General features: G+C 44.2%; 1 protein-coding gene across 8 annotated transcripts in view; it reads right to left on the reverse strand.

Annotated features, from left to right (window-relative positions):
* LOC124528930 (cytidine monophosphate-N-acetylneuraminic acid hydroxylase) overlaps nt 1-22,417 on the reverse strand; it is a 144,416-nt gene that overhangs the window by 113,854 nt on the left and 8,145 nt on the right. The window contains exon 1 of one of the 8 annotated variants that reach the window (XM_047102802.1): nt 943-1,160. The exons of 6 other annotated variants lie outside the window; for them this stretch is intronic. The gene's annotated coding sequence lies outside the window, so the exon portion shown is untranslated. Of the gene's footprint in view, nt 1-942; nt 1,161-22,417 lie in introns of those variants that run through there. One more of the 8 variants, XM_047102808.1, reaches the window with a different exon arrangement.

Here is a 22,417-nt window from a genome sequence, read left to right on the forward strand (position 1 = left end):
GTGGGTGAAACCCACTGAGCCCTGGGTGGCTCAGCAGGTCATGATCTCACAGCCCGGAGCCTGCTTCCAATTCTGTGTCTCCCTCTCTCTCTCTCTGCCCCTTCCCCACTCATGCTCTCTCTCAAAAAAATAAATAAACGTTAAAAAAATTTTTTTTATTTAAAAATACACATTAAAAAATTACATTAAAAAAAGAATGAATGTAGAAATAAACTGCTTTTCTCCTCAATCCCCCACTCCTCCCATCCCAAGCCCAGTTCCAGGAGACAGGAAAATCTATTAGTTCAAATCTTAATGTTAAGTGGATGGGAGAAAAAAAGTACAACCTGGCCACCATGAGTGTTTTCAGCCTGAATTCACACTAGCGAGGGGCACTGGACAAACCTCTTGCCATTTAGTTGAGTAGCTCCCATAAACCTGGAAAAAGCAAATGCTGATCCCGTCTGCAAGTCTCCACTTCTAGCTCAGCTAATGGTAATTTGTGCAGGCAAAGTTCCAAAGCATCAGCAGCTCACGGCATGGGAAATTCAGAAATTCCATACTCTTACAGTTAATTCCATTCTCTGTGCCTGAGGCTTGAAATATGTCTTTGTACACTTATGCCCACGTAATGTCTGTATAAAGGAGATCTCAAACTCTGTTAAAAGAGAACACTGACCTAGCCGTATAAGCAATAAAGCATGTGCTAAGCAACAAATATTGCCAAAGTGAGTCATTTCATAAAGATAAGAGGACCAATTGGTCAGAAACCATACTTTTAAATTTACACGCACTAAGAGTCTCAGGATATACTGCCAAAACTATAAGGAGTCACAGGCGAATTCAAAACCCCAGATTTTTAAACACTCTCAGTAACTGATTGAAGAAGCGGATAAAAATGTATTTTAATTCGTCCAGAGGGCGCAGGCGCAGCAGGCACGCCAACAAGTGATGCCGGCTCACCTGTGGGGACTCCTGGGGACTCAGGGAGGGTTTCCGGAGGCCCAGGGAGGTCTCCGGACTCCACCGGGGGGCGCAGGGCTGCAGGAGGGAGGCTGCGGACGGAGGGGCTCCAGGGAGAGGCGCCAGAGTCAAGGGAACCCAAAGGAGCATCCACCGGAAGAGCCTGGCCGGGAACCACGTGGGAAGGGGAGTCACCTGCCCTGGGGGTGAGCAGGGACAACTCGAACTCCAGAAGCTTCCTCCGCGTCCCATTTCCTGGGGATAAGGCTCGCCCCCCCCCCCACTCTTCCCACCGTGGCTCACACTGTGGGCGGCCTGGAGGCAGCTGGGGAGGCAGCTGGGAGCCCCCCCCCCCCGCCCCGGCACCCCCTTGTCACCCCCTCCGAGGCCGGCCAGTCGTGGAGTCGAGCGCCCCACGCGCCTGGGAAGGGCGCCGCGATGTTTTGGCCTCCTGCCTCGCCCAGCGCCCTGGGCCCCGCCCCGTCCCCACATACCCTTCTCCCCTTGCTCCCTTGCTCCCCTCACCCTGTGCCCCTGCGCGCGACCCCACCCCCTTACCCATGCCCGCCCTCCACTGGCCCCACTCTGCCCCGGAAAGGGCAGTACCCTCCCTTAGAGAGAGAGAGAATGCTGTAGTGAGATGTATCCTGCTTCCAGACTGACTTGAGCCATTGTCAGGGAAACGGTAGCCCCCAAAGGTACCAATACATGTTGGGATATGTCAAAAGCAGATAAATTAGTAAGGATGAAGAGGGTTTGAATATCACAGTTACCAAACCTGACCTAATGGAGATTTTTTTACACGCACACAAATGGCCAATGAACGCATGAAAAAGTGCCCAACGTTATCATTAGTCAGCAGAGAGATAGAAATTAAAACCAAAAAAAAAAAAAAAAATGAGTAGGAAGCAAAAGCATTAAGAATGACTCATGTATTTCTACTTCTGGCCAAGTTCCAATAACAGGGTCCAAATTTACCTTCCTGTTTGAAATAACCAAAAAAAAAAAAAAAAAAGAAAAAAAAAAAGAGAGAGAGAGAGAGAGACAGGAGTCACAACATACCATTCAACAACTGCAGAATATACCTGTTTTTTTTCCTGCACACATGTAACAGGTATAATAACTGTTCATACATAGGCTTAATCTCAAATTTCAAAGGAATAATGTAGAGATACAAGATTGTATATATCATAATAAAACTAAACTCAGAATCAAAAACAAATGGTAACTACTAAAATCCATCATTGGAAATTAAGCAATATATATTAATATAATATATTGGGTCAAAAATAAATCATAAGAGATCAGAAATTAGAACTAAATACTAACGAAAACATACGTATCAAACTTGAGGGATTCTTTTGAAGCAGTATTTAGAGGGAAACACAGACATTAGAAAAGAAGGAAATCTGAAATTTAACGAGCCAAATATTAGTTCCAAATATAATTAATTAAATACTGTACTTAGAAAAGAACGGCAAAAAATAAAGAAAAAGAAGTAAGAAAGAGTGGGGTTTTATAAAAAAGAAAACATACAATAGAGATCTATTCAAAATCATCTATTCAAAAGGTAGTTCTTTGAAAAGGCCAAAACAAAATAAAAATATCTCTAGTGATATTACTGGCCAAGGAAAAAATAAAGAGAAAGCCCATGAGTCACCACTGTCAGGAAGAAGAGACTGTACTGTAGTCCTGCAGACATTAAAATAAGAATAGTACTAAAATCTTTGTGCCAATAAACATAAATATGTAGATGAAATGGATAACATACTAGAAGAGTATCAACTCCAGTATATCCCATCAAAATTCAATTATATAATATCAATCAAAACCCTGCATAAATAGCAACCCTAAAATATCCCGGGTCGGAAGTCTCAGTTGTTAACATGTCATTTCTCCCCACGTTGATTTCTTGACGCAACAGGTTCAGTGCATTTCCAATCAATCTCACTAGAAGTTTTGTGGAGAAATTGACAAGTTTATTCTGGGACTCGTATGGAAATACAAAGGACCTAAACAGCCAAAGAAATCTTGAAAAAGAAGAAAGTTGGAAGACTTCGACTACCTGACTTCAAAGCTTATTATAAAACTACAGAACAAAGATAATGCGGTATTGGCAAAGGATTGAAAAATTAGATTGCGGTAGAATACAACCCGTTTGAAAACATAAACCACGATGAGATACCACCTCACCCCTGTCAGAATGGCTAAAATCAAGCACTCAGAAAACAACCAGTGTTGGCAAGGATGTGGATAAAAAGGAACCCTCAGGCACTGTTGGTGGGAATGCAAACTGGTGCCGTCGCTCTGTACAACAGAGTGGAGGTTCCTCAAAAAGTTAAAGCTGAAAGTAGAACAACCCTGTAACCCAGTAATCACGCTACTGGGCAATCACCCAAAGAGTACGAAAACAGTCATTCAGTGGGATACATGCAGCCCTCTGTTTCTAGCAGCATTATCTACAATAGCCAAACTATGGAAGCAGCCCAAGTGTCCACTGACTGATGAATGGACAAAGGTGTGGATATATGCACAATGCAGTATTATCCAGCCATAGGAAAGAATGAAATCCTGCCATTGGCCACGACGTGGACGAAGCTAGGGTATATTATGCTAAGCGAAATAAGCCAGGCAACGAAAGGCAAATACCGTATGATTTCATTCATACGTGGAATTTAAGGAGCGAAACAAATGAACAAAGGAAAAAAAAAAAAAAGACCAAAAACCAAACTCTTAACTAGATAGAATAAGCTGACAGTCACCAGAGGGGAGGTGGGTGGGGGGATGGGTGAAATGGGGGATGGGGATTAAGCATCCCCTGACCATGAGGTGCGCCGGGTAATACACTAATTGTTGAATCACTACATTGTACTTCTGAAACCGATATAACACTGTATGTTAACTATGCTGGAATTACAATTTTTTAAATGAATAAAAAAGAAAAATATTTTTAAGATGGAACAATAAAAACGAAACAAAGAACAGAAGCCCTTTGTTGTTTTTCAACCATGGTGCTAGAACAACTAGTTCTGGATGTTCATATGGGAAAGAAATTAATCTCTACATCGCACGATACACAACAATTAATCTGAGATAAACACAAAACTATAAAGCTTTTGGAGGAAAGCGTGAAGAGCAAACGCATGACTCGGAGGTATACAGGATTTCTTAAAATTGATACAGAAAGCATTACCCTAAAAAAGACATTAATAAACTAGGTGGCACCAAAATTTTGTTAAACTTCTGCTTAACAAAAGACATCGTGGAGAAAATGAACAGGCATGCTAAGGACGGGGAGAAAACATTTGCAAATCACACATCTGATGGAAAACTCCTGCCCACAAATACACAAGGCAAGAATTCCTGTAACTCAAGAACAAAAAGGTGGACAACCCAATTTTTTACAAACGCAAAAGTTTTGAACGTTTCATCAAAGAGATAAACACACGCCAACGAGCACGTGAAAAAGTGCCCCGAATCATCACTAGATGAGGACATGTAAATTAAAACCGAAAATAAGTAGGAAACAAAAGCACCAAAAATGACTCCTGTATTTCTACTTCTCGCCAAGATGGAGAAGGAGGGACCAGATCTACCCCCTCTGTTGAAACAACCCAGAAAAGGGGGGCGGGAATGAAATAAATGAAAGAACAGTGCTCAAACAAATCAGACAACAAAAACCAAAGATCTCCAAGCGACAAGTGAACAGGGGTGCCTGGGTGGCCCAGTCGGTTAAACATCCGACTTTAGCACAGGTCATGATCTCACAGTTCGTGGGTTCGAGCCCCTCAGTGCACCACCCACTTCAGATTCTCTGGCTCCCTCTTTCTGCCCCTCCCCCGCTCGTGTTCTCTGAAAAATAAATAAAACATTAAAAAAGAAAGAAAGGAAAAAAGACAGAAACAAGTAAACAAATGAGGTGAGCAGAATGACTGCCCCCAGTTTAGTGGTTGGAGTTTCCAGGCCTCAGAGTGAGGAAGACACACGCTTCCAGAAGTCTCTCGCAATTGAGGAAATCACCGAGGGGCTGGAGAGTTTGAGGTAGTTAAGAGTTTGTCAACTGAGAAAGACAAAACTGAAAAGGAACACAGGTCTTTATTTGGGGTCCCAGGACTGCAATTCGGGGGAGAGCACAGATTCCAGAATAACCAGAAAAGCGACCCACTTGTGCAGGGAAAGCCAAGAGTTTTTATGAGAAAGAAGGAAGAGGTAATTACAAGATTGAGATAAAGAAGAGAGGGGAAAAAACCCTGCTAATTTAGTGCTGACCAGTTGAACCGATGGTGACTATCTTATTGATTACTGATCGGTGCTATCAAGCGACACGATTCCTGCTAGATAATTAAGTTTCCTGTCCTCATATGCTCTGACTGTCGGTGAAATTTTATGAGCGACATTTGTCGTAACAATTGCTGCTTCCGGCCCAGTGGAGTTTCTAGACGCCAGCCAGGCTCAAGGCACCTCCGATGGAGTGAGGGCCGGCAGTGACAATCTGATGGGGTTTCCTGGTCTCCAGTTTGAAGGTCTCTGGGGATCCTGTGTCTCAACGAGCATTGTTGTGGCCATTTCTCTGAGGTTTATCTCAAGTCATCCAGCCTCAGTTTGCAGGGCTTTTCAGGGGGAAAAAAGGCAGTTTCGGTTCCCGGTGATTCCAAGTGACGAAAATGAGAAACCTTTGTTTGGAGAATCACAGTCACATATTCGAGGAAACCAGAAGAATTCGGGATCCAGCCCAGTTTTATAGGCAAACAGCAAACACTCAGAGACCATCAGAACTAGAAGCTAACATCCACAACACTGTGTTACAGAAACAATGTTTTTTTTCTCTAAAATCACCCTGGTCTCCAGCAAGGAGAACTAAAGTAAGATGAATTTGTTTGTAAAATAAGTCCAGTTTTAGCCAAACTTGGCCTAATTATTTACATAAGGACAGCAAGAATAGGGGTTGACCACATAGACTCTTTAAAACCTGCCTTACTGGAACTTTTCATAAAGAATCTCTAGATTGAACTTTTAATAGCCTCTCAAGGCCAGAAGCCAAGCCAGATTCTCGCCAACAGATTTGCCTGAAATACCTACAGATCTGGGTTACTTCCTCCTCTCTTCTCAACGTCCCCCAAAGATCCTGAGTTTCCTGGGCCTGCCAGGAAGTGACCTTCCTTGCTCCTCTGGTAAGGCTGCTGGGAACCCTGTAAATTAGGGGACAGGGCTGATTTTTTTTCAAAGGGGCTTTATTGGCCCCATCAAGTCAACCCTAGTTCCTTAAATCTGTCTGTTGGTATCTGAGTCTATGGATGTCTTCTCAAATATAACCTTCCAGTCAAAGCCTTGCTGGTATAACCTTGCTTCCAATCCTATCCTGTTACGAGGAGAAGCTTATGCAAATAACTCCAATTTGCATGAAAATAAAAGTACTCACTGAGAGTTTCCCCATTCTGGAGGAACCAGGGAGAAAAATATATTTCATATTTATTTATAAAGATATATTAAAAAAAATTTTTTTAACGTTTATTTTGAGAGAGAGAGAGAGAGAACTCAGGTGCCTGTGCAAGTAGGGGAGGGGCGGAGAGAGAGGGAGAGAGGGAATCCCAAGCAGGCTCTGCAGTGTCAACGCAGAGTCTGACGCAGGGCTTGATTCCAGAGACCCTGAGATCATGACCTGAACTGAAATCAACAATCAAACGCTTAACTGACTGAGCCACCCAGGCACCCCCATTTTACCAAATTTCTAAAAGCCGTAGATACTTTAAGAGAAAAAGTTTTCTTAAATCTGGAAGAACAAACATTAGGGAACAGAATGTTTCAAATAAGGGTCATAAACACTATAATCACCTTCCTCAATTCAATCAGCCCCATCTCATTAATGCTTATTCTGTTGGAATCCAGTCTTCACTCCAGGCCCAGAAACGCTTACCCAGTTTAGTTTTATAATCTTAAGGGTGTCAGAAACCTGCATTTGTCAAAAGTCCTCTCCATGAATCCCCTTAAGAGGAAATACATTTGTAAGAGCATCAAAGTAAAACAACAGCTGTAAATGACAAAAGACTGAAAACCTGGCTATGGCTAAAGATCTGATGAGAGTTTACTACAATGCAATTGACAAAGGAAATTTGGTTATTTCTGCGACACACAACAGTTCCGTAAGTAGAATTACAAGTGATAACATTATGCCGGGACATATCAAAACTTTAGGAACTTCATATAATTTCTGGAATAGTTATATTAATAACATTCCCTCCTAACAATATAGCCTAAGAAAGTTTATTATCACTAATGACAATGCTTCCCTTGTAATTGAACATAGCAAGTAAATGAGTCTCATTAGTCAAAAAGACTTCATTTAGAATTTCAATTGGGGGAAGCTTGTCAAAAATATCAGAAGGTTTTTAAAACAAATTTTTTTAATGTTTATTCATTTTGGGGAGAGACAGCACGCAAGAGGGGGAGAGGCAGAGAGAGAGGGAGACACAGAATCCAAAGCAGGCTCCAGGCTCTGAGCTGTCAGCACAAAGCCCAATGTGGGGCTCGAACTCATGGACCGTGAGATCATGACCTGAGCTGAAGTCGGATGCTTAACCGACTGAGCCACCCAGGCGTCCCATACCAGTGTTCTTTAGATGGCAAATATATGAATACGCTGAATATTGTTAAAAACCATATGTCTCCTCATAGCAAATTTCTCATCATGGCACAGAACCTATTTACTAACAGATCCCAAATCTTTCGTTTCTAAGAGGAAGTCAAAAGCAGATAAATCTATGGCTGTTAATTAATGTTTCTGTATTTTATCTTATTTGGAAAGATCTAATGACTATCTGTCATTAGATCTAAAATGACTATCTGTCACTTTATTTAAATGAGCAAAACGAAGGTTTTAAGTTACCTACCCCCCCAAAAAATTGGGGAAACTATTTAAGTAGACATAAATATTATTGAAAAGTTCAATTATAAACTTTTATCTTACTTCATTAATTCACTTGCTCTTCATCATTATGTTTAGATCAGTCATGAAAATTTCATGAGATGCTAAATAGCTGACCATCATCTCTAAGTTCTCTTCCTGGCTGACAAATTCTACGACAGGGATAACACGAGCTTATTTGACTTTTAGTAAACCTAAGTAGAATAAAAGTATTATATTTAATGTGAACAGCTCTAAAAACACAACTGTTTTAATTAAATGATCTTCCGTTCAGTGGTTTGATTTTTTTGGTTGCTTTTTGTTTTGTTCTGTTTTGTTCTTTGGGGGCCCTTGCTGGGGAAGCCGTGCACCTGCCCGTGGTGCGGCCAGGAGGCTGCTGGGAGGCCCAGGCCCCTGCTGCACCCCCGGCCCCCTGAGCAACTGTCCTTGCCCCGGGCAGAGCCCGCTTTTGAGCCCTTCCACACTCACCCTCGGATGTCCTTAAAACCAGGCCAGACCCGGCCACACGATGACCGTCAACCACAGCTGCTCCTGGAAACGTCTTTCTTGAAACACACACACGTGTAATCTCCCGCGTTGACTATTTCCTCTCCCCTGGGCACGGGGAGGTGTGCAGAGACCCTGTCAGCAGTCTTCCTACCCTCTCCCACCCCAGCCCACCCTTCCGTCCCCACCCGTCTATCCCCACGCAACCCATCTGAACGAACCGCTGTGTCATTTCTATCTTTCGGTCACACGACCACTACAACCAGCCATAAGCCTATGGCTTGTGTCATCATGGGGCACCTGCTCCCCCGAGAAACCACGCCATAATCCACCAACCTATCAACCCCTTCGCCACCTGCCTCTCAATTATATTTGAAAAGATAACATGTATTGAGGACTTTTGATAAGCCAGGTGTGTTCTTACAGTTTACATGTATTTTATCATGCAATCCTAAAAGCAACTCTAGGTAGCAGGTGTTAGTATGTTTGCTTTACAGATGAGAAAAGTGAGACACAGAGCATATGACACGGCCACTGTTGCTAAGAGTGAGGTCATTCTTTATGCATTAACATGACTGGCCATCTTTCCACTGTGTCTCCATCATGATGGTTAAGATCCCAAGGTTTAGAACTGGGGGGGAGCGGGTGGGGAAGAGAGCTGGTTCAAATCTGCCTCCTCCCCTTACGCAGTAAATGAGCTTCATGTCTGAGTTTCACTTTACACATCTGTGAGCAAAATAATAATGCTCACTCTACATAGTCACACACCACATTTGTTGAGTAAATGGTTGTTATGGCCATAATTATTTCTATAACACCTCCCAGCAAACCTAGTGGTTGCCCTACAAATGTTTGCTATGTGGTTTGTGGCGCATAGAAACTAAAACATTTAGGGGCGCCTGGGTGGCTCAGTCAGTTAGGTGTCCGACTTCGGCTCAGGTTTGTGAGTTCGAGCCCCGCGTAGGGCTCTGTGCTGACAGCTTGGAGCCTGGAGCCTGCTTCGGATTCTGTGTCTCCCTGCTCTCTGTCCTTCCCATGCTCATGCTCTGTCTCTCTCTGTCTCTCAATAATAAATGTTTAAAAAAATTTAAGAAGCTAAAACATTTACCATCACATCATACTGTCTCTGACCTCAGGTAAACTGAATAAATCCCCTCCTTGCTGGGGTAAAATATTTCAAGACACAGGTCCCCAAAACAAAGAGGACCTCTTATTAAAAACTTATCATAAATTACTTTGTGTGCTTTCTACCCTGGCTTCTATGAGCAAAAAAAATGGAATGTCTTAAACACTCAAGAAAGAGTAAGCAACGTGATCACATTTTTCTTAAGCATTTTATACAGTGTCCCAGATCCCCGTTGGGTCTGGCCATACAGCTGACTAAATTACAGAGCCTTGGAGTGGGTGGGGCGTCTCCAGCTCTAGTCCTTGACTCCAAATCCATTTTCCAAAATTGATTTATGTCTAATCAGCATGACCTATTTGACTGTGTGTATGACTCAGTAGATCATGAGATTTTAAAAACAAACCCTCAGAATTTTAGATATCAAAACATGTAATACTCTTCAATTTAGGAACCCTAATTGCAAAAATCCTTTCATTACCTTAAGAAATTGGGTATTTGTGGGGCACCTGGGTGGCTCAGTTGGTTGAGTATCTGACTTCAGCTCAGGTCATGTTCTCACGGTTTGTGGGTTCAAGCCCCATGTCGGGCTCTGTGCTGACAGCTCAGAGCCTGGAGCCTGCTTCGGATTCTGTGTCTCCCTCTCTCTCTGCCCCTCCCATGCTCATACTCTGCCTCTGTCTCTCAATAATAAGTAAACATTTAAAAATATATAAAAAGTACAAAAAAAAGAAATTCAGTATTTGTGATCACGCGAGCAAGGTTATTAGACACAAAGGGAAAAAAATCTTTTCTTGAAGATTTCTATATTATAAAAGCACATACATATTCATCATAAAAGGAAAAGTCTACAGGAGCATGTACGCATGCTTTATCCCTATCATCCTAACCCCCGGGGGCAGTCACTGATGGCAGTGCGGTATTTCTCTTATGAGAAACAGACTTAATTTGATCTACCCCCTTCTCTTATCAGTTGGACACTACATAGCCAACTGAAAATTATAGCCACTCTCTTTTTTTAAGTTTTCTACTACAGAGGGGTGCCTGGGTGGCTCAGTCGGTTGAGCATCCGACTTCGACTCAGGTCATGATCTCACAGTTCGTGAGTTCGAGCCCCACATCGGGCTCTGTGCGGACAGCTCAGAGTCTGGAGCCTGCTTCTAGGTCTCCCTCTCTCTCTGCCCCTCCCCCAGTCATGCTCTGTCTCTCTCTCAAAAATAAATAAACATTAAAAAAAATTTTTTTTTAATTTTCTACTATGTAGAAACTCAAACACACACCAAAGTAAATAAAATAATATAATGGCATCCCATACGCCCATCACTCAGCCCAACAACCATCAACCCACAGCCCACCCACGCTCCATCCAGACTCCCACCCGCTTCCCTCCGTCCACTATTTGGAAGCAAATCCCTTACATCACACACTTGCGGTTTACCTCTGCATTTCTGTAAGGAATGACCTTTTTTTAGATGAAGCCATATGCCAGTATCACATCCAAAACATTACTTATTATTAAATATCCAGTATTCCAATTTTTATTTGTCTCCCGTCATAAATGGAGGTTTAGTTAGCATTAAAAAGTTCACCATCTAAACAAGCTTCCCACCTTACGACTGGTTGCTAGAACTTTAAGGTCTCTCCATGAATAGACTCCCTTCAGTCTCTCTTTTTCCCCTTAACAATTTATTGGTAGAAGAAACCAAGTGGCTTGACCCTCCAAATTTTTCACTGTCTGGATTTTGCAGATCGCATCCCTGTGGTATGATTTAATATGTCCCTTGGACTTACTTCCTTTAGATGTCTTTAGAGGCTTGTTCAGATTCAGATTCAATTTCTCTTACAAGAGCTTTGCTTGTAATGTTTAGTTTCTTCTATCAGGAGAAACTGTGATGTCAAGCACTAGTGTTCTTTTCTTCATATTTTTTAAAGGAATTTAATATACTAATTTTTATAAGAATTTAATATACTAATGTACATGATGAATCATCAAGAAGGAAGGGATACGGTGTTCCACATTCCCCAAACTTACTTAAGATTAAAATAGTTTTTTGGCAGAATATTTAATAGACAATATTTAGCATAACCTGCTTTGAGACATGTTGTCCTATATTAATTGATGAAAGATTTTCACCCTACAGAAAAGTCAGACTTTCTCTCTTGTTTGTGAGGTTTAAAACCACTGATGCTCAACACTGTGAACCATTATTTCATTAGGGGCTTGCAAGATGGCCTGATTCTACCATTCCTGTTTCATGCATTAATTGGAATCCTTTCGTAAGTTAAATTTCCCTTCCTGTACCACTTAGTTACTCAGTTGTACAGTTTATCAAGGAAAGGGAGGTGGTGGCATCATTTTCCCCTAGCCTCCAATTTTTTTTTAGTGTCATTTTGAACTCAGTGAGTTAAACATATTTGATGAGTTTGAATCCAATCAACTACCATTCTTTTTTTTTAAAACTGAAGTATAGTTGACAACAAATTTTATATTTGTTTCAAGGGTACAACATAGTGGTCTGGCGATTACATACATCACAAAATACCGTGATGAGTGTAGCCACCACCTCCAATAACAATCCTTTTTTCCAGTTACTATTCTTACTAATGCTCAAATTGACCCATTTGGCCAGCGGGAATCTCTTCATATTGGCCTTCGCGAGTCATTTTGTGATGATCCCAATGGCATTTGAGAGCTCCTTGCCTCTTCTAGGACAACACGTTCCACATTCACATTGCACTTTCCTGCTCCAGACTCCCAATCAGCTATTTTTCCTAAAAAAGCCTTGGTTTCTTTTGTTGAGAGCGTGTCTGGAAGCCACAGTCCAGGTGCTAGAGATATGACTACTCTGAAAAGATGCCAATTTGCTCACAGCGTTTGGATGGTGTAAGGAATATTTGCAAACTATAAACAGTCCTAAACACACTTGATTATTTAAGATTGGATTATCCAGATCTCTTCTAATTGTCCATCTGTGTCCCTTCTGAGGCCAGGAGTTTGAGAACCATAACCCCTTCTTCACTGGTCCCTGACCCAAAATCTGTAGCATGCTAGGTACTCAGAACATACTCAGTGAGTGAGAAAAATCAGGCTTTAGAGGCTGAAAGAGACTACCACAAATGAGTCTCAGAACTATGAGGAGAAATGGCAGCATAATTAGAATCGCTCCATAGCCGCTGGGGTCATGACTTGAACAGGGTCAGATTTGCTTGGATGGTTAAGTCCATGTATATTCGTATTAAAGAATCACTGCCTTACAGAGTATTCGCTAGTTTAAAAAGAGCACTGCCATGAAAATATGCCAGGTCTTAATTTCTGTTTCAGTTCCTCCTGACCCGAGCATTTGAGCCTGAGATCATTGTCCAGTGGAGACAATCAGGGCTGAGGTAAGGGCTGATGTGTGTGTCCCCAGGACCCAAAGGAAGGAGAGCCCGTCCCTCCCTGTTGGCGAAGGGCATTGGGCGGGCGGGGCGGGCACGGGTGGCAGGTTGGTTGGGAGATAGGAGGCCTCTGCTTAGTAGGTGGGGAAGCACACAATGAACAAGTTGCAGATTGACCTCCCACAGTTCAGAGCCTTTGAATGGAAAGGGTAGGACCTGAAGCAGAGGCCCCGGCAGGAAGGCCAATAAGGTGACAGAAGTGGATGTGGCCATTGTGGGGGGCGGGGAATGGTTGGGTGTAAAAACTAGGCCTTTCTTCCTCTGTCTCCCCAGGACGTCGGCATCTAACTCCCAGCTGACCTTGGCTCAGGTAAGCCCGTCCTGCTCCTGGAACAAGGGCTCGCTTACAGCGCTTTCTGTCTCTCTTTCTGGCCGCTGGCTTCTTTCTTGGGAGCCCTTAACTGGCCACACGGTGGACCAGACCATGAGGGTTTCTGCTTGCTAACGGGGAACACCCGACCCTGGTTACCTCCAACACACGAGGAAACAGCTGGCTCTCTGCAAACCAGGAGGCACCTAGGAGAAGCAGCCTGGGAAGTCGGCAGCACCGATTTCCCAGTGGGAGTTGGGATCGGGAGCTAACGGATCGGATCGGACCGCGTTCCTGGCAGGCACGGCTTTGTCTGGGATGTTGCCGCTGGGATCAGCCACTTGTCAGACCCTCAGAGAGCTTGCTCCGCCCAGGTCCCGGAGGAGGAAGCTTCTGGAGTGAAAGGCAGCCCACTGGATTTCCTCTCCCACCCACACTACGTGAAACAGAGCCAAGTACAGTAGAACCTTGGACCGCCAGTAACTTGTTCTGAGTGTTCCGCAAGACAAGCAAACTTTTCTAATACACTTTAACTTGATAAACGAGCGATGTCTTGCACTACAAGTCGTACATGAGGCCGAACGTCACCTGATCACAATGGAGCCAAAGGTTCTCTCTCTCTGTCTCTTCTCTCTCTCTCTCTCTCTCTCTCGGGGGTTGTGGGTGATCCTCTCCCATGCTTGGATGCTCGATCTCAGGCCGTGGTGTTTGACAGAGATCAGTGACTTTTCAGAATGTTGGAAGGCGCTCACAATAGGCACTAGTGTATTTTTTGTCACTTCCAAGCACCTATGGACAGTCTTTTGCTTTTCCAGAAAGAGTGAGCTTAGGAACGCTTTGCTTCATTCTAGATCAGGCTGCCGGTGGATATAGACCCTTTCCTCCGCTGCCTTATTGCCAGTTACATTAAATACAGTCTATGATGAGAGTTTATTAATACTGTGCTGTAGTCTATATCCGTGCGAGCATATACAATGGCCCCCATGCAGAGAAAGATTCCATTGAGCCAACAGATGACAGTGATCCTGTTAGCATAGTGAAAGTTGTCCTACACAATAACCCTCCTCTTTCTTGTCTCCCTCACATCTGCCACGAAGGTTTTCAAAGGTAAGTGCAGGTTAATTTGTTTACTTTTCTTTATATTTTGCGTTTTACTATTTTACAGTAGATTACAGCATTGTAATCATTTTTACATGAATATTTTTGGGTTGTGGAACAAATCATCTGAGTCCCCGCCCTTTTTTTTTAAAGTTTATTTACTTATTTTGAGAGAGACAGAGTGTGAGCAGGGGAGGGGGAGAGAAAGAGGGAGAATCTCAAGAAGGCTCCGCGCGGTCTGCACAGAGCCCACACGGGGCTTGAACTCACAAACCGTGAGATCGTGACTTGAGCCAAAGTCGGATGCTTAACCCACTGAACCACCCAAGTGCCCCGCCATTATTTCTTATGGGAAAATTCACTTCGAGACACAAGTGCTTTGGATTACGAGCACGTTTCTGGGACGAATTATGCTCACAAAGCACGGTTTTACTGCATTCGAAATTGGCAGAGTTGTCAGGAAGAGGGAATGACTGCTGGTCAGCCAAAAAAGGGGTTTGTTTGGGTTTTTTTTTTTTTTACTCAAAGATATTACTTCTTATTTCTTTGAGAAATGAATGCATGAACATGCAAACACAGCGCTAGAAAATACGGTAACCATACAACGCGCTGCTTTGATCAGTACATGGAGAGGTCTGTAACTCATAGTCAGTGGATCCAGTTTGTACAGCAAGAGGTCAGAGTGCAAGGTCACAGCCGGACACAGCACAGGTGGATCTGAATCCAGGTCTACTGGCTTCCACAAACCATCGTCCCACACGGCCTCTCACCCCCCGGCCCCGCCCCCCCCCCCCCACTGATTGCATTAACTTCTCTCTCCTTTCAACTCTAACATCACTTTTGACACCACTTTATTTATCATGCTTTGCAATATTGATTTGGGCATGTTTCTTTCTCACTCATTATTATGATCATCACACCCACTTACCGATTCAAATTTTGTGATGTCTTTCTCGGACGTTTAAAGTCAATGCTTTGTGTTTATTAAAAAAACCTTTTAAATCAAATTAAAGTGTCTGGTTTTGGTTTCGTCTCCTCCCATGAGTCAGCGACTTGAACAACAAAAAAAACTCCTCACCCCTGGATGAAGGCCAGGAGGAAAATTCTTTTATTAAAATCAGCCGACCTGGAGCTGGGTCTTCTTCCCACCCCTACGTTCTCTTCAAGTTCTCTCCACCCCACCAGGAATAGCCAGTCATCAAAGCCTAACTTTCAACTTATTAAGGTAACGTGCTTATTCACGTAATATACACGATATGCAAAATACAAAATCGTGTCCGCCTGGGCAATGCTGCAGACAGCAATAGAGTCAACTTCCGTGACCCAATCTCAACAACTCGTCTCTACCCCCACCAGCGCACCCTCATACCCACTCACACCCACCCCTCACACTCTCACAAAGTCACACCCCCTCACACTTTTATACGCACTCATATACACTCACACCCCCTCATATACTCTCACACCCATACCTACCCTCACACACACACATGCATTCACACACACCCTCACACCCTCATACAAACTGTTGCACACGCTTACACACCCCCTCACACCCACCCCCCTCATGCACAACGACAGTCACATACACCCTCACACCTTCACACAAACTCTGGTGCACACTCACACACCCCTTCACACCCGCCCCCCACCTGCATACCCACACTCACACACACCCTGACACACCCACACACTCAAACTCACACACATCGTCCTCCCCACTGATCGGGGATTCTAAAGCCAACCCCAGGCATCGTGATTTCATCTTCTCATATATCACTATGTATGTCTAAAATATAAGGATTCTAGTAAATATAACTACAACACCATCACCGAATCTAACACATTTAGTAAAACTGCCTTAATATTACCAAATATCCAGTCAGCAGTCAAATTCCCCCAGTTGTCTTCTGTATATTCTCGATCAAATCAGGATCCAAACCTGGGTTCAGACATTACAGCCAAATTTTTAAGGAGACACACACAACTGCCCAAACTTTCACACTCTCAATTTCGTTTGGACACAGCTTTTTCGTTTCAATATTTTTTTCAAAAAATTAGATTCTGGCTGGCTGGTAGTCCACACTTGTCTGGGCCCGGAAGCTGCCCTCGTCTGCACGGGTGACATGGCTCAGGGTCCCTCAGCCCACATCTCCAGGTTAAGCAGGCCTATCTTGCAGTCAGCTAAGAGGAATTAACTAGGCCTTTAAAAACAAAGTGCTTTTAGTACTTCTCCTAAAGAAGTGGAGAAATTAGCAACTGTTCTTTAAAATGTAGAGTTTGGGGCGCCTGGGTGGCTCGGTCGGTTAAGCGTCCGACTTCGGCTCAGGTCATGATCTCACAGTTTGTGAGTTCGAGCCCCACGTCGGGCTCTGTGCTGACCGCTCAGAGCCTGGGGCCTGTTTCCGATTCTGTGTCTCCCTCTCTCTCTGCCCCTCCCCTGTTCATGCTCTGTCTCTCTCTGTCTCAAAAATAAATAATCGTTAAAAAAAAAAATTTTTTTTTAATGTAGAGTTTACTTATGGCGGCCTTGTTTAGGATAACTTCAATTTAGAACTAAGCCAGATGTCCATCGGTCAGGGCTTGGCTCAGCAGGACACGTTACATCCGAACAATGGGAAACCGAGCCACTTTTTAATTTTTTTTCTTGTTTTGTTTTTTGAGAGAGAGGCAGAGAGAGCGAGAGAGGGAGAAGCAGAGAGAGAGGGAGAAAGAGAATCCCAAGCAGGCTTGACGCCGGATGTGGGACTCAACCCCACGGACCGTGAAATCACGACCTGAGCCGAAACGGAGAGTTGGACGCCTGACTGACTGAATCACCCAGGTGCCCCCAAGCCACTCTTTAAAACAATGAGGTTGCTCTATATGTGATACAAAATACCAAATGCCAAGATATATTTGTGCACGAACAGGAACAATACGAGTAATGGGATCCATGTTTGCCTAAAGAAATCTGAAAGAATAAGCCGTTTGGCATATACCCAGATTCCAGACTCGCGGAAGAAAAGCAGGCATTCAGGATAAAGCATACTGTTTGCACAAAAGGTTTAAGCACAGTGAGTGGGCACCCTCCCCAAATCTAGGCTCCCAGTTGCTAGCCCAGGGCCGACCTCCCTCGTAAGCAGGCCTCTCAGAGGATACGGTTCATTCCTGCTAGGCTAACTCTTTCCGACCCAGCCAGGACACAGGAGTCAGGTGTACAACAAACATAAAATTTGGGCCGCCTAGATGGCTCGGTCCGTTGAGCACCCAACTCCTGATTTCAGCTCAGGTCATGATCTCACGCTCCGTGAGTTCGAGCTCTGCATCGGGCTCCACGCCGACAGTGCAGAGCCTGCTTGGGATTCTCTCGCTCCGCCCCTCCCCTGTGCACACATGCTATCTATAAATAAATTCATTAATTAAAAATAAATAAATAAATAAAATAATATCAGCAGCTTCCAGTCTGTTTTCATGGTGAAGAGGGTGCAGCCAGTGAGTTGTATCTCTTTCCCGGAAATGACGGTTTCCTTCCAGAGCCCCGGGTATATAGTGCACAGCAGTCACACTGAAGTGTCACACTTCAGGCCAGACAGCCGTTTGACATCCCCTCTCCGTGGACAAAGGCACCGCCCTTCCTGTCCCTTTCTTCACTTGTCACAGCATCTTCCAAGAAAGTGTAGGGCCAGCACCAAACAGCCCGGTTTTCGCTGGCACTCCAGCAGGTCACATTCAAATGCCCGGTGTCAGGAAGGGTTTTGATGCGTTGGTCTAAGGTCTTTAAAATCCAGATTTGATTTTGAGCTCCTTGGTCACTCCCACAGTCTTCTCTTTGATAGTAATTTCCAAATCAGACGACTCGTTTAAGGAAGAACCTGGCCAAGGGCCTGATCACTCGGAGGAACTGGCCATTCATTCCCACCTGACTTGCCATGCTTGTCCGAACAATGGGAAACTTGGTCAAACTTTGCTTAGGGGGTCATAACTTTTGCCCTTTCTTTTTATGTAAAATGTTGCACTCTGTACATCCAAGCATCCTCACTCAAGATACCTTGGATGGTGTTGGGTTAGGATATGCCCTCTGATGTACGTCATACTATGTTCAGATGCACAGTTCAGCAATTTGAGGATGGTCCAAAACACTAGACCAACTTATCTTGTCTGCATGGATTTCTTTCACTGTTGGTAATTCAATCTCTACTGAAAATGATAGAAGCGGAGGGTTTGAACATCACTTGTTGTGCTTACAAAATCTGAATAAAAATTGTAAAATTCAGCTTAGTTCCGGGACTACTTTTTTTTTTTATTTTTATTTTTTTGAGAGAGAGAGAGAGAGAAAGAGAAAGAGCATATGCATGCGAGCGGGGGGGGTGGGGAGGGGCAGAGGAAGAGAGAGAATCCCAAGTAGGCTCCACACTTAGCGCAGAGCCCAACGCAAGGCCAAATCCCATGACCTTGGGATCAGGACTTGAGCCAAAAATCAAGAGTCAGATGCTCAACCGACTGAGCCACCCAGGCACCCCTGGGACTATTTTTACATGTTTTACTTATAAACCTGAAAGCTTGTATTTCTCTCCCCAGAGCCACACCAACTTGTTATAGCCATGAGTCAGACATCTTCCCTCTTTGGGTTCGGAAATCAGCGCAATTGCACACCCACAAGCATACCTCCATGGAATGATACAACTCAGAGCAACATACAAAATTTGCATACAAATAAACAATACACTGGGGGGCTTCTGCGATCTTATGATTTCCCCTGCGTGGAAATTTTAGCAAATAGGTTGGGCAGTGTTCTCTTTCTCTGTTTTAAAATTTGTTTTAAAATTTGTTTCAAATTTCTGTGCTCGGATTGAATAATCCACAAAGATACTCAATTACCTTAAATGGGTATGTAATTTCTACCCACGAGTGACTGTGAGACAGCATAGCAAAAATCTTTCATAAAAACAGAGGATTTTGTCTACTGTTTTCTTGATTCATTTTGTGATACCCTGCCTACTGCCTTATGATGTCTCTTCATCATTTTTGGACTATTAGTTCACATCTGCTTTGTTCTTTTATACCTCAGGCCTTTCTCTGCTCTCTTAAAGCTCCACAAAAGCAATGACTATGTTTTTATTCATCTCTGTGTCAAGCCCAGTGTGGGAAAAGTCACTGCTACTTACTAGCCTTTGGCTGAATGGGTGAACAGATGAGTGAATGAATCGCTCATAGGCTCCTGAGGAATGTGAGTCATCTATTTCAGTATCTCTGCTAGAGAAATGCTGGTTTTGCTAAAGGAGACTCTGAGAAGTCATGCAAAAATTGGACATGTGGCTCTGCCATGTTGCTTCCCCACAATCAAAAATTCACAAGTAATTCTCATCTCTTAGAGATACATGCCAAAATATTTATGAGTGGAAAGACTTAGCATGTGAGATTTGCTTCGAAAGAATTGAGGAGGGAATTGAAGAAACAAATACAAGCACAGCCCACACAGGATCAGCCAGGAGGTTGATTGAGGTGAAGCGGAGTGTATGTTTGAAAGTGTTCATCACATAGCCTCACAGTGGATTTCACAGGTGATAGAGTGGTTTCTGCTTATGGATGTTTACGCATGTGCCCATTCTAATATGTTATTTTCTCTGGGGAAAAGAGGCACTCCGTATTGACTACCTACTACAGCAAACATTTCTGCCAACTTTTTAACACCCTGGATATTTGGGGAATTTCACCCTAGTTGAGTCCCTGCCTTCCCAGTACAGAAGACAGAAAGCCATTTTCCAACCTCCTTGGTGTGGCTGGGGTAAAGATATGGGACCTGGACCCTGTCCGCTAGCAGTACTCAGGGCAATCATCAGTTCAGGAGAATCACAAAAATAGGAGGCGCCAGGAAGAACTTTCTGGAAAGGGTGGTGGGGAGGCTTTCAGGGTGCAGAGGCAGCTCTGGCCCGCCTGGCAGTTATATCCCTTGTCCAGGTCTCTGTCCAGGCACTGAAGCATTCAGTAGTATACAATTCTGGTCCTGGACCCTCATCCTCTAGGATTTTGACCCTTGGATAGCCTTTAACAAATGTCTTTATTTGCTTGCACGAACTAAAGTAGGTCTGCTTTTATTGCTTTTGCAACTAAATCCCTTGACTGATGTCTCTACCTCATCCTGGGTATTCGATTTGGTATCTAACTCAATCTGGAAATTATAACCCATTGAGGTTTTAAAAGAGAGCAGGAACGATATTATGAACAATGGTTCATAATGCGTGAACAATGGTTGGCCATGCGTGGGTGTTTGAAATTTATTTTGCGTGCAAAGGGGAGCCACTATATATTAAATGTGAAAAGGAAGTGAGGGGCTGCGGACACAGTGGGAGGGAAGGCTGAATTATCTCAGGACTTTCTCAACCAACACAGAGGAAACAAAAAGGAACAGCAGCCGTGCCCAACACAATGACTCCCCAGGGCTTCTGCAAAGCAAAGCCCCCCTTCCTTTGGCCAGCAGGGGGCACCCTAGCTCATGTCCCTGCTCCTCTCCTTAAGGAGCGGTGTGAGTGAGTGGATGTGTGAGTGTGTGTGTGTGTGTGTGTGTGTGTGTGTGTGTGTGTGAGAGAGAGAGAGAGAGAGAGAGAGAGAGAGAGAGCAAGCGAGCATGCCCCCGCCCACTTAACTGAAAGCCAACGGGCAACGCTCCCCTTTCCCATGGTGGAAACAGATCTGCAGACCACAGAGTAAAGTCACTCCGACGACTTATGCAAATGGATGCCATCCTTCATTTGAGGCATAAATGAGCCCCGATGGTAGGCTCATTTGGTAGAACGATGGCCCCCACGGATATTTACCTTCCGACCCCTGGAAACTATGAATACATTAGGTTGGGTGGCAAGGGAGAATCAGCTTGCAGATGAAATTGCTAATCAGCTGACCTTAAGATAGAGAGATTATCCTAGACTGTCCAGTTGGGCACAGCGGAGTCATGGGGTCCATAAAGGTGGAAGAGGGAGGCAGGAGGCAGGCCAGACTGACTCCACGTAAGAGGCACCCCCCACTGCTGCTGCTGATGTGATGACGAGGAAGGAGCCACCGATCAAGAAATGTGGGCAGCGCCTAGAACTACAAGACGCAAGGGAGCAGACTCTCCCCCAGGCCCTCTGGCAAGGAACGCGGCCCTGCCCACGCCTTGATTTTATTCCAGGGAGACCCACGCTGGACTCTAGCCTACAAAACTGCCAAGCAGTATGTGTGTTGTCCTAAGGTTGTGGTCATCCGTTACGGCAACCGTAGAAGGTTAAGATGGCCCCCAGGAATGAGAACCATCAGTGTGGGAGAATTACCGCCAAAAATACACCCATTATTCCTTGAAGGATGGCTGAGAAGAGAATTCTGCTCTGGGACGGTTAGATATTTAATAAGAGTGATTGACGGCTCGTTTCCATTCCCCGAGACACACTATAGGTCAGCAAGCACATAGGAAGAGACCCAAAACCCAGTTAAGAAAAGATGGACACGTGGCACGTGGTGGGGACCGTCCGCCCCTGTGAGAGGCACGGCCTCGCTACGAATCAAATGAGGTTAACCTCTGCTCTGGTTAGTGCGGTGCTGCTGGGATTCAGTGAGGTGGTGTGAGTGTGCATGCAGTAAGTGCTACACACAAGTTACATTTAGGCTGTAGCTAAACCAATGGGGGGGCACCTAAGTAATCACAGACATTCTTCTATTTGGAGACCATCCAAGTGACATCATCACATCTGACACTGCACACTCGATAAATATGGGGAGGCATACAGTAGGACCTTGAAGATGCCTCCGTGTGCTGCTAGGTGACCTACTTACACTCCTCGTCTCTGAAATGTGAAGAACGGGATTGTGAGACTACAATGAGATCGCGTCAATAAAGCGCTCGGTGTGAGACCTACCACGTATCTGGGACGTGGCTCAGCGACAGCCGTCATTACTCACAAGGGGCACTTATTCACATAAGGCATCTACCACTTGTGAACACATAAATCACTTTTACCTAGATGATTTCATTTGATTAGCAAAGCACGGCAGAAAGAAGTGCAAGTTTATACCCATTTCTCAGATGTGAAAGATGAGGCACAGAAAAGAAACATGCATTGCTATGGTGCACGAACACAAGGAT

The sequence above is a fragment of the Lynx rufus genome, unplaced genomic scaffold, assembly GCF_022079265.1.
Source record: "Lynx rufus isolate CCGP_SWC_20201006 ecotype Redwood Valley unplaced genomic scaffold, mLynRuf1.p SCAF_6, whole genome shotgun sequence".
Classification (NCBI taxonomy): Eukaryota; Metazoa; Chordata; class Mammalia; order Carnivora; family Felidae; genus Lynx; species Lynx rufus.